A 12,120-nucleotide genomic window follows, 5' to 3' on the forward strand; every position below is an offset into this window, starting at 1 on the left:
CATCCATCCATCCATCCATCCAGGTGTAGCAGGGGTAGCAGCTTTAGTAGTGAGGCCCAGATGTCCCTCTCCCCAGCCACTTGGGTCCGCTCTCCGGGGGAACTCTAAGGCGTTCACAGGCCAGCTGAGAAACATAGTCCCTCCAGCGTTTCCCGGTTCTCCCTCTAGGCATCCCCCCGGTGGGACATCCCCGGAACACCTCACCAGGGAAGAGTAAAGGAGGCATCCTAACCAGATACCCAAGCCACCTCAACTTGCGCTTCTAGTTGTGCTTCTATTCCGAGTCCTCCCTGGATGACTGAGCTCCTCACCCTATCTCTCAGGGAGAGCCCAGACACACTACGGAGAAAACTCTTTTCGACAGCTTGTATCCTGGATCTTGTCCTTTCAGTCATGACCCAAAGCTCATGATCATAGATGAGATTAGGAACGTAGATCGACCGATAAATCAAGATGTTTGCCTTTTGGCTCAGCTCTCTCTTCACCATGATGGACTGGTACATCGCCTGCTTCACAGCAGACGCCGCACTAAAGCACTTGTCCATTTCCTGCTTCCCTTTATTCGTGAACAAGTAATGTATAGGGTACCAATACTTTTTCATATCAAAATTTCTTCCACTTTCTCCCTTAAAGTTAAAACTGGTTTATAGATCTACTAGTGCTTCATTTTTTTTTCTGTGTATACACAATATCTTCTCCCCTCCCTAGGCTCCCCCGGGCAGTCATGGCAGATGACTGCTTACAGTGAGCCTGATTCCATTAGATGTTTATTTGTTGGCTATTTAAAAAAATGACAAATCTTTAAATGTGGTATTTTCTAACCAGGTCTTTCAACAAAGTAAGTAACTTTGGAGTATAGCATTAAGAGGGTCTTTTTCTATTTTTGTCAAAGCCTAGGGTATCCATGCATGCATTAACTGTTCTCTCACAACCACTATACAATTCATCAGAGCATAGACAGGAGAACCAGAGGGAAAGTGAGAGCAAAAGCTGGATATCAACTCAAAGTGCATAGGGATGTTTGTGAGTGGGTAAGGGCAAGAGAGGAAAGAACCACATTAACTGTTTGCGATTTGAATGATGAACATATTTGAAAGAGCTCATGCATTTACAGATGAGTGCCCTACAATCGCAGCATGAAAGATGCATCAGCCTGAAATAAGGGGTCCCTTTAGGCATTAAAATCAGCAGTGTAGACAGTGCAGGGAAGTAAAGATAAACATCATACTCCACATCTTCGCCCTGAGATAGAAAAGAAGCCTGGCTGCACTGCTGCTGATACCAGTGACATCCCAGTGGGAATCTAAATTATGTTCCAGGGGCACCAAGTTCACACAAGCCAGACAAAGTTGTCACTGTGACATCAACTGTGCCTGTGAGTCTCTAGTGGCTACATACTAGTATAGCTGCCAGAGTCTTAGAGTTTCTGCATAGAAAACGCTTTGACAAATGTTTTGGGGCTCATTTTTCTTGGATATGTCAAAAGGTTTTATTCTGTTTTTCTCCATCTCTGGCATGCAAGACTTGCAAATATTGCTACATTGTGAAAGAAGTTCTAACTATAGTTATAAGTTTGTATTTGGTAATTTTTTATTTTCTTTGTATTTTAGTTTTTTTTTTCCTCTTTGTTTGATAAGAGAAGGGAACTCTACACCGTTTTTTTTAAGCTGCTTTACTGTTCTCCCCTTAACGGTCACATTCAGCTTAATCCACAGCTGCTCTTTATCAGGATCCTGATCCACCATGAAAATAGCTTCAATTTTCTTTTCAGGAGGCACCTCTGATAACTGCAAAAGTGTACCTGTACAAAATGACTGAATACACACAATGAATGAAAAATGTACTGTTTCACTGAGTAGTATATAGAGATACTGTAATAATTGCACAGATTTTTTTCATATTTTTCTTCAAGGTGCATGCTAAAAATGGATACTTGTTAGTGAAAGACATCAGCCCTTCCTGTGAATTTATGTGAAATTAATTTTTATGTATGGAACATGACCTATACTAGTTTACCAACAGTATTGGATCACAACTCTAAACCAATTAATTTGGATCACTTCCATGGGTGCATTTTTATAAAGTTTGATGTAGAGAAACCTGACTGCCTTTCACAGAGTTCAGACCTGATCTTTATAAGATGCATTTAGATTTAAATAAAGTGAATTCTGCCATTACTTCATGCATCTTTTCCTCCTTTGTGTACCTTCTGTTTGTTTATAAAAGCCAATGTCACAAGTGAATATATCCATTCTGAAATCAATAGTTCTATTCTATTCTTCTGTTCTATTCATTCTAGTTTTCTCATCTAACTGTGTAGTAACTCAGGGACCAACAATACAGTAAGTAAAAACATATATTTAAGAGATGGATTTAATTGAAGTTTATGTACATGTAAAAACATTCAGACAAAAGAAACCTGTGGCAAGACATTTAGTCATTGTATCTGTGGTTTTTTAGGGTGGTTGAGTCTTGGCCTGGAACTTTTTGCGTGGAGTTTGTGAGTTCAAATCATAACTAGATGGATTTTCTCGGGGTACATTTTATTGGTCTTCATGAGAAATTAGCTATTAATATAGATAAAAATTTGACTTCAGCTGAGATAAGAAAACCTTTGTGTAGCCTTTAGCACATGAGAAACATCTCTTCGATCAGTCTTTTCTTTTACTGTGATTTTAAAAAAACAGATCCTTTCATAATCTTGATCTAGTGTCTTTTTTTCTTACAGAAACCAGACATGTTGGTGTTAAGCATTCTTATTTTGCTTGGTCAAATTCCCAGTCATCAAGGTCATGGCAACCAAAAAACAGGCCTAAATCGAAGGCAGGCAGACTTTTGCTCATTTTTTCTAAAAATTGTCAACATATCTCTGGGAATTGCTTTTAATTTTTAGCAGCTTGTTCTGGATTTTGTTTAGTTTCTGTTCTTTTCCTCTTTTGCTTAAAAACTGTCAGAATTAGAGATTTGCTGTATACTAATACTCCTGCAAACCAAAAGGTAAAATACAAAACACTCCAATATCTTGTCATTAACTGGTGTAGATGGAAACAAGCCGCCTTAAGTTATACAGCATTCACCTACCTACATTTTTAATCATACAGGAGATGCAAGGTCAGTTTCCAGGAAACTTGCTTTAGAAGAGTTGCTACACAATATCAGGCAAGAAGATTAACACAAGTCTTCCTACTGCCACAGATTTCTAATTCTGTGTGCCACAGAATTCTGACCCAGATTAAAAGTGACTTGCTTTGACGCAGGCTCTGAGCCTCATATATTAACCAACCATCTGGTAAGGTTAATTAATGAAAATCTGTGATGTCAACTAACTATCTGAAAAAAACAGATGGTACTGTATAAACCTGCAGGGATCATGATTAACAAGGCAGAGATAAAGTAGAGTTTCACCTCCCCATAGGGAGGTCAACAGCCTAATCCACACATTTTATCCCCAACTTTTTATAACCAATCCTTGTAATTATGATTCATGTCATACATTGTATAAAATATGTCTGCACTGTATATTATTTCTTTGGGATATGGTGCCAGCCTTATTGGGTGCAGTAGATGGAGCATAGAAAGTGACATTGTATAACTAAACTCCTACTCTTATAAATACTTTCAAATGTATGCAGGTTGACCTTAAAAGAAAGTATATCGTATGGCTTTTCTGTTCCACTACTAGGCTTTAAATTATCCTAAGACTATTATTTTTCTTTTTTTGGTCATGTTATGTATCCCTTTAGAGCAGCCTTTGATATATCTGAAAAGAAAAGATATAAAAACCGTTTCTTGAAAAAAAAAAAAGCTGCTTTAGCTTTATTCCCCTAAGAGCTGCTGCCATTATATGATCAGTCATGTTAGTAAATTGTTTCTAGCTTCACTGCAAGTCTCTGTTCACTCCGGTAGCAGTAGCAATTGTTGCTTGATCTCAGAGTCAGTTACAAGCACTTAAATGTATAGCTGAACAAAATAGAAAATAGGCACTGGCCTTTGACAACCAATAAGCAAACTAAGTGATTGTAGAAAAAATTGAGGGTATAGGTGAAAAAGGGCAAAATAAACAATTTGAAAATCACACGGAAAATACAAAAAAATGCAGATTTACAAACAAGTTTCCTAATTTTAAGACAAACCATGAAGTGCTACAAACTAAAAAATATAGTAAACTGTAATTTTTTTATTTCTCAGTTCTTCTAAAGAGATGAAGGCATAGGAAAATAATGATACATGGCCTGAAGGGAAACCCAAACATCTCTCTGCAGCTACAGTAACCGCTTATTTGTTGTTTTGAAGTCTCAAAACCAGAAGGGAAATACTGTCTCTTCAGTCTATTCAGCATCATCCCAACGGTCTTTGCCCTGTAGGATGTAGATGGATGAGCTCCAAAGGGAGGTAGCTATAGGCGTCCTAATCAGACTACATCAATGTCTGTAAGTATTGTGATGTCTTTGAATGACAAAACATATTTTTCCATCTCTAAGGCTGAGTCATTCCTGCAAAGAAAGCTATTTTTTAATGCAAACTACCAGAATATCAAACTTTTAGTCATGATCAATTTCTCATGACCACCTTCACTACCTAGAGCAATAGGTGCATTACTGAAAACAGCGCCCCAGTCCATCCATCCATTTCCTGCTCCCTTCCACCATAACTCATGAAGAAAACAACAAGAAAGTTTCAACTGCTTCTGTGGAGGCAGAGACTGACCCCAACCCACAGGGTGCATTTTACCTTCCCTTTGTAGGGAACCATTGCCTTACACTGGATCCTATCTGCCCGAGTAAACAATGTGATGCCAATGGAAAAGCCCCTCATACCCTCCATAGCAAATTCTACAAAATGGCCAGTGGACAAGTTTGTAAACTGCTTGCAGATTCATACAAGTGCACCTCAAATGGCAAAACCACTGTAACAAAATACAGTTACAACTTTAAAAAGATCTGCAAATTTGAAGCTTCTTGCGCTGCTTCTTCTTGGAATTTTACATCCTGTTTATGCTTTTATCATTTTACATCACATATCATGTTATTTTCCTCTCCAATTTGCTTTTTAAGATTCTTGATAGTTTCTCTAGTTTTTCAACTCATGCAGCAAATCTCCGTTTTCAAGGGGGATTCACAAAGACATCAGTAAAACGGTGTGATTTCATCTATCTCTGATTCACAAGATAAATGTGCCATTTTGTCCACTTTGTAGGATAAATCAATTTTTCTTTAGAGTAAGATTTTCTTTTCAGGAAACAAGAAGATGATCTGCTAGATTGCAGAGAGATTAGAGGGAAGTCTGTTTTTTTTTAATCCAAAAACTGTTGGCAGATCATCTTAGCTGTTACTTTGATGGGTGGGAAATGAGAAAAAGGTGGAAACTGGGTAATAACAGGCCCCATGTCATATCCTTTGTAAAAAGAACAGTATTAGCTGCCAAAGGAAGAAGAAGAAAGACAAAGGTGATGATAACTACTCTTTGAAAAGACCTTAGGAAGGAGGGTCATGTCCATAACTATTAAAAAAAATTATAATCCTGACATGTTGAAGACAAAAAGATTGGCTAAGCGTGAAGAAAAAAAAGGGAATGTCACACCTATTAGGCTGCGAATGGAGCTGCTGATCTCACTTTGGCCATTTTCTGCAACTTCCATTTACATGTGTCTGGGTTGATCCCATCAGAAATGAGCAGCACTTTGATCAAGTGCGATTGTACCAAAGATACCTTGAGAATATATTAAAATCTGATAACTGGTATTTAATTGACAGGAAACTTACATATGATCACGCTTTAAAAAAACATTTCTCTTAATGTGGGTTATTTGACATGTTCCATTAGTGATGTTATTTTTGTAAATTGTCCCAATTGTGAGGTGAACTCCTCTTTGGTTTATCAGCAGAAACTTTTTTGTGTGTGTGAAAATGAAATAAATAAAAAAGTAGAAAGCTGATAGCAAGAAATCACTTCAATCTTATGATAGACGGAACTTGGTTATTGCTGTTTAACAGAAAAACAGAAAAGCAGACTACATGTCTTCATACTGGGTGTGAACAAGGTTTCTGTGTGCCAGGTTACCATGACAGCAAAACAATAGTGTTAAAAGACCTGCAGCATCTGTTGACAACTGAGAACAAAGCACTTTTTTTTATGATTTTTACTTTAGAAAAGAGTATTATTGTACGTGATCAGAAGATACCTATATTGTGTGTGTTTTTAATAACTAAACTATATCAAACAATAATCAGTCGCCTAAATATGAGTTTCTAGCAAAATGATTTCCCAATTGTAAAATTTGCACACAAACAACTCCTTGATGATGTCCCTCCACTCTTTCTCTTTAGAATACCTTACAAATGTCAGATCAGTAAAGCTCTAAAGGTATAGTGGAGGAATTTTGAGAATTTTCCGAAAGACCCGCCCTCTCCACTTAAAAAAAAAATGCATATGCACAACCCTATACCCGCTTTAGGGAGGGAACAATCATTTCTCCTCATGCACGCTCTGATGAAAAGTTGCTGTTTGCATCGCTCTTACAAGCTTACTTTCCAAAAGAAAATTAGCAATTTTTTTTTTTTACAATGTCAGACTCAACACCGGTAAGTGGAAATAGGGATGAGCACATAGGATGGCCTTACATAAACATATCACCAGAATGATTGATAATTAAGAGGGTCAACTTATTTTGATGATCCACCTGAAAGATCAACCCGTTAACTTTAAGTTAATTAATCCATGACCTTTAAGTAATGAATTTTTTGAGTACACAATGTGTTGATAAAGAGTCGTACAAAAGGATGGAAAGGGTGATGATGGTGCTTATATTTTAAGCATTGTGAATTCCACTAAGACTAAAGTTATTCAAACTTTCTGCTCTGTCCAAACAATGTATTGCTTCACATGACCTGCACAACTTAAGTAATAGACAAAGGTTAATAAATAAGAAAAAAAAAAGCGCAATGACCTGGTTGAAAAATTGTTAAAGAAATTTAAGGATTCAATCTTTGTGAGATAATACCTGTCATCTATGCTGTTGATTTAAGTGATTGTAAAATAAACTAGAGTAAACTGTCCAAAAACATATGGGCTACTAAAATCCAGACGCTTAAAATATTTACACTTCTACTTTGCAGGTGTGTTTGTTTTATATTTTGAAAAAAAAGGAAAAGGCAAAAGCAGCCATTCCAATTTATTTCAATCCAGCTCATTTTTAAAGCATCAATTCACCACAATTTTGTCTCAAGGCATTTTACAAAATCGATTCCATTAAAATCATACACATTATTTAAAAGTTTTCTATGTTGGGATAAAGGTTAGCATTTAACTTTCTCTTAAAACAAAATTTTTCATATATTAGTTTTATTTTTATTACAAATTAATGTCACTTTAACATGTCAGCATTACTGGGAGATAAGTTTTTGAAAAAATGGTGTATCTGCATAACATGGTAACCCCCAAATCTTAAAGTAATATCTAACAAGAGGGATCAATGATACTTAGCAGCTTATTGTGTGTTCAGTTTTGGGTTTCATGCATAGATATACACATTTCACCTTTCTTTTAAATCAAAAAGTCTAATTATTTAATAGGTTAAAGCAATGTAGCCTAAAGAAAAAAAAAAGCTGAAATCTTCTAAATTAATCTAAATGTAACTTAATGTAAATGTCTCTTTTGAATGTTCCAAATATGTGTTTAATGAAAACCAATGCCACAGTGTGTGTCTGCAACATTTCTTAAACAATACCTTTCTTATATGTCTGCCATGAGTCTTTAGCATTCAAAATGTTTCAGTCCTTAGATTGGGAGGAAAATAATAAAAGCAAAAAGATAAAGTAAAGACTTGAAGAAATGTTTGTTAAACCTTTTACTAAACTTTTAAATGTGTGTAGTTATTTAATGAAGATGCTGAATTTACAGTCTATCTTGTACGCTATTATTTTCAAATATCTTGTTGGGATTGAATCCATTTAGTAGGAGGAAGACATGCATATTAATATGCATGAAATAATCAGTCTCATAATCAATCAAAAATCAATTTCGAGGATGAATTATTTACCAATCCATTGATCAAGCTTTGATATTAATCAAAGATTATTAATAAATTAATGCTTTGTAATATCCACTGATTAGACATAGAAAAAAACAAAAAAAACAAAACAAAGTTGGAAGACTTATTTTACTTTCAGAGTTTTCAAATGAAAACACACATTCTTAACCGAAGTAAGAATGCACATACCAGTATAAAAACAGACTGGTAAATGTTCTGATTAAACTCCACTTCAATAAATCTAAAAATGTACAGGTGATATGATATTTTTGCTTTGCATGACATGAAATAACTTTTAAAAACTTTACTTTTAACGGCGCTTTCTGCAAGTTTAATGGTTAAATTTTTTTTTTCCTTTGCCATGCATGACGTTACAGTTGCCCAGTGTGTAAAATGAGCCTTCCTCTATTTACCACAGTTTCCTTTTAAGGCCCTATAAGTCAGTTCATTAAAGAGTAATTCTGGTCGTATTCTCTGGATGTGCACATAACCCCGAGGTTCCACTGAACATGCAAGCACTACATAGCATAAGTGATGTAGTTTCTAGCCCGGACCCAGTTTCGAGTGGAGCGCCTTGGAGCGGCTAGACTGGAATCACACAATGATTTTGTCTTTGCGCAATTTTAGGGTACATGGGGAGTGGTGGCCTAGTGGGCAAGGCATTGCGCTTAAGTCCCGGTGGAGTTGCTGTCCTGGTCTCGGAGGTTCTGAGTTCAAGTCCCATTTATTCCCACAGACTGCCACTCTGGCTTCCTGAACAAGACCCTTAAACCCAGACTGCTCCCCAGGGGCCAAAAGTGGGGAACGCACTGCTCCCAAGGGGGATGGGTTAAATGCAGAGAGTAAATTTCCCCTTTGAGGGACAATAAAAGATTTACATGTACTGGCATGCTTTTATCTGGTCACCTTACTGTACCTTTCTTCCTCTGGATCTATTATGGGTTATCTGGTTTTATCTTTATAAAATAGACGAATCATGTCATATAAAATGGTGTATTTTCCAGCTCCAAAATAAACTTTTTTTCCATGGTGTCATTTGAAAAGAGAATTTTTGGTGGCGCTGCCCTGGAGCTGCAGGTAATGTTGTTTTGATGTTTCAGAGTAAAATATGATTCACAGTCTGAACATGTAGTGTTTAACTTTGAAACTCCACTGGATGCACTTCGCTTTGTAGCACCTGACAAATCTGGTCTACTCCAGATTGACGTGAAGTTGAGGCGTCAAGGATGAAAGATAGACCTGGGGCGGAACATAGACAAGTGTCCAGTGGCCGACGCTACTGGAACGCTTCAGGGAAGCTCCAAGCGGCAGCTAGAAGTGCTCTGACTAACTCGTCATCATCAGCAGCAGCAAGGCAGGGAAGCGAAGCGGGGCCTATACCTTTAGTGGAACCTCTGGGTAAGTGTGAGGCAATGCATGCCATTGCCACAGGAAGTGGGGGTGCTGCAGCTTGTGGTCGGGAGGGAGATTTTAAAAATAAATGTATTAAAAATTTACACAATTTATAAATTTTTTATGAATATTTTTGGAAATGATTTTGATTTTGTTTTATTTTACTATTATGTGTATCTTGATTTTTATTTAATTATTTTGAGGCCTGATCAACACAAGTTCACAGAAGTCATAGCAATGGCGAGCAAGCTATTGGTCACAGAGTAAAGAGGTATCTCCCTTGCGACAGCAGACTAATAAATCTAATTTTAGATTTGTCCTCTCATGAGACACTATATCCCCATGACCCCAGAGTGCACCTCAACATTTAAACACCTGTAACGAGGCAGGGGACCCTACATATAGCTCAAAGTAACTGTATGGTGCTGCCGCACACTTTCATATCTCTTAGTGCAGTTTAACATAACCATATTATTTTAGAGTGTTATTTTGTGGTAGTGGTATTTTGTGTCCTTTGTGTAATAAATGTGGAGATGTTTTAATAGTATAATAATATAATTATTTACTTGTGGTTTATGTAAGAGGATTTTGGAGCTAATAGTCACGTGTGACATAACCACAGTGACTCAGATTCATGCCAGCTGACCAAATCAGCATTGTTATAGTGTCATTGTGAAGTTTAAATAATAGCGCATAAATTCACCTGAGATGTTGTCTGTGTGTTACAGACCCTGGATGCCTGCACTGAAGTGTATATGAAAATAGTGAATCTCACTCCATTTATTTATTGTATTTTAAATAGGCCTATAGGCTCACAGGTCTTTTGAACAGCACCCCCTGTTCAAAATGATTTGCAGCAGCCTAACTGCTTGCTCTCGTTCACTTGGCTACTTTGTTAACATTATTAGCACGTGAACCAAGGTAACTTTCTTGTTGGGACCAACAACAATTAATTTAAAAAAACAGCCACAAATAACCCTCAAACACCACATTAGGGTCAGAAAATAAAATCTTTAGCCCAGTGCAACAAAAATAGCCATACTGGAGTCTAAGAAGTAAGTCATAAGAAGAGCCTGTCCTGGAAATGGAAAGGGGCGCCCCTTTTTTTGGGACGGGCTCTTTTTGGTAAGATGCTCAATCAAAAATAACTTCAATATTTACAACTTCCTCACTTCATAAGCTATTCCACCTCTAAGCTAAAGACCTGTACAGTTACTGCAGCATTCTGCGATGCTTTACTTCTTCACCAAAGTGCCTGGACAATACTGGTGTCATTACAACTTGTTGCCAGAGGGGGAAAATGTCTGTAGAAACTCTCGAGCTTGTGCTATGCTTGTTACATCAAAGATTCACATGGGGATTCAAATATCTTTATTTTCAACACTCAATCTGTCATTGTCGATATGATAAGGTTAGTTAAATCTTCAATTGTTTTCTTCAGAGATTATATAACCCTCCCTTTGTGTCCCAGTCTCAAAAGACAAAAAAATATAAATGAAAATATAAATTAAAAAACATAAATACAAGAAAGAACCTAGTGAGCCAGATAAAACCATAAAGCATGGGGTCAACCCTATACAGAGTTGTTAAGCCCACTAAAAGCACTGGTCTGAAACAGAAAAATCCCAAAGAACCTACAGTACCCCAAAGAAATAAAGAGTGAAGACAGGACTACCAGTTCCACCAACAAAACAACAAAAGAAATTCTAAAAGGAGCTTCCACATGACGGACGGAGACAGGAGGCTGAGGCTACGTGCTCGCACAGCCAGGTGTGTCCTAGACTTCAGCCACAAAGAGAGAAAAAAAAGAATAAGTGAGTGAGAGGGAGCAATTACTCTTGAGTCAATAAAAGCCATCTTATAGGAAAGCCAAAATAAAACCCATGTCAACTACTAATTTCAAAAAAATATTCAATTGGTTAAATAAAAGAAAATGTTCCAAACCAAATGACACTAAAACTCTCAAAACAATCTAGGGAAACAGGGAAAATAAAAATAAAAAATACCCAAAGCACATGACAATGCTCTTTTAAAAAAGAAAAAAACACTTTCTTGCCCAGAAAAAAAAGGTTTATTTTCCTCTCTTGCTCACTGCATTGGTAGAGAGAGCATAAACTGCCGATTCTAAATTGAAATTTCAGATAGGATTATAGAATCAAACAGAAGTCCTGTATGACCGTTCAATAGGTCTGGGTTTCACCTCACTAAAAAAAAAACCACAGCATTCAAACTGAAATTGAACTTGAAACAAAATCAACATGTAAATTTTAAATCTAATAAAGGGAGGAATGGATGTGTTTTGGCTTGCTTCTCAAAATCTGATCCATCATCAAATGTTTACCATCCCCTTGTCTTCATCCATGTCGCTATCAGTGTTTTTCTTTAAACAAACTGCATTTTTCCAGTTTTGTTGCAGTTCTTACCAGTAGAGAAGTGAGAGGCTAGCTTGGTGTTCAAATGTAAGGAGTTATGTGACACCTCTGTCTACTTAACTGTTACACATTCAAAGTCATTTAAATCCTCTTATAATCTCTTCACAATTGTCTTCACAACATCTAAAAACTTAAATATATTGAGTTTTTGTTTTGATTGTGGTATTTGTCCAGTCAGTGCAGTAAATCTGAAAGAGTTATATGGTAATGTTTGATAAATTAATCTTAACGACACTGGTCACTTTGGCTGTTACTCTTTTTTTTTTT

The sequence above is a fragment of the Cyprinodon variegatus genome, unplaced genomic scaffold (assembly GCF_000732505.1).
Source record: "Cyprinodon variegatus isolate N-32 unplaced genomic scaffold, C_variegatus-1.0 Scaffold98, whole genome shotgun sequence".
Taxonomy (NCBI): Eukaryota; Metazoa; Chordata; class Actinopteri; order Cyprinodontiformes; family Cyprinodontidae; genus Cyprinodon; species Cyprinodon variegatus.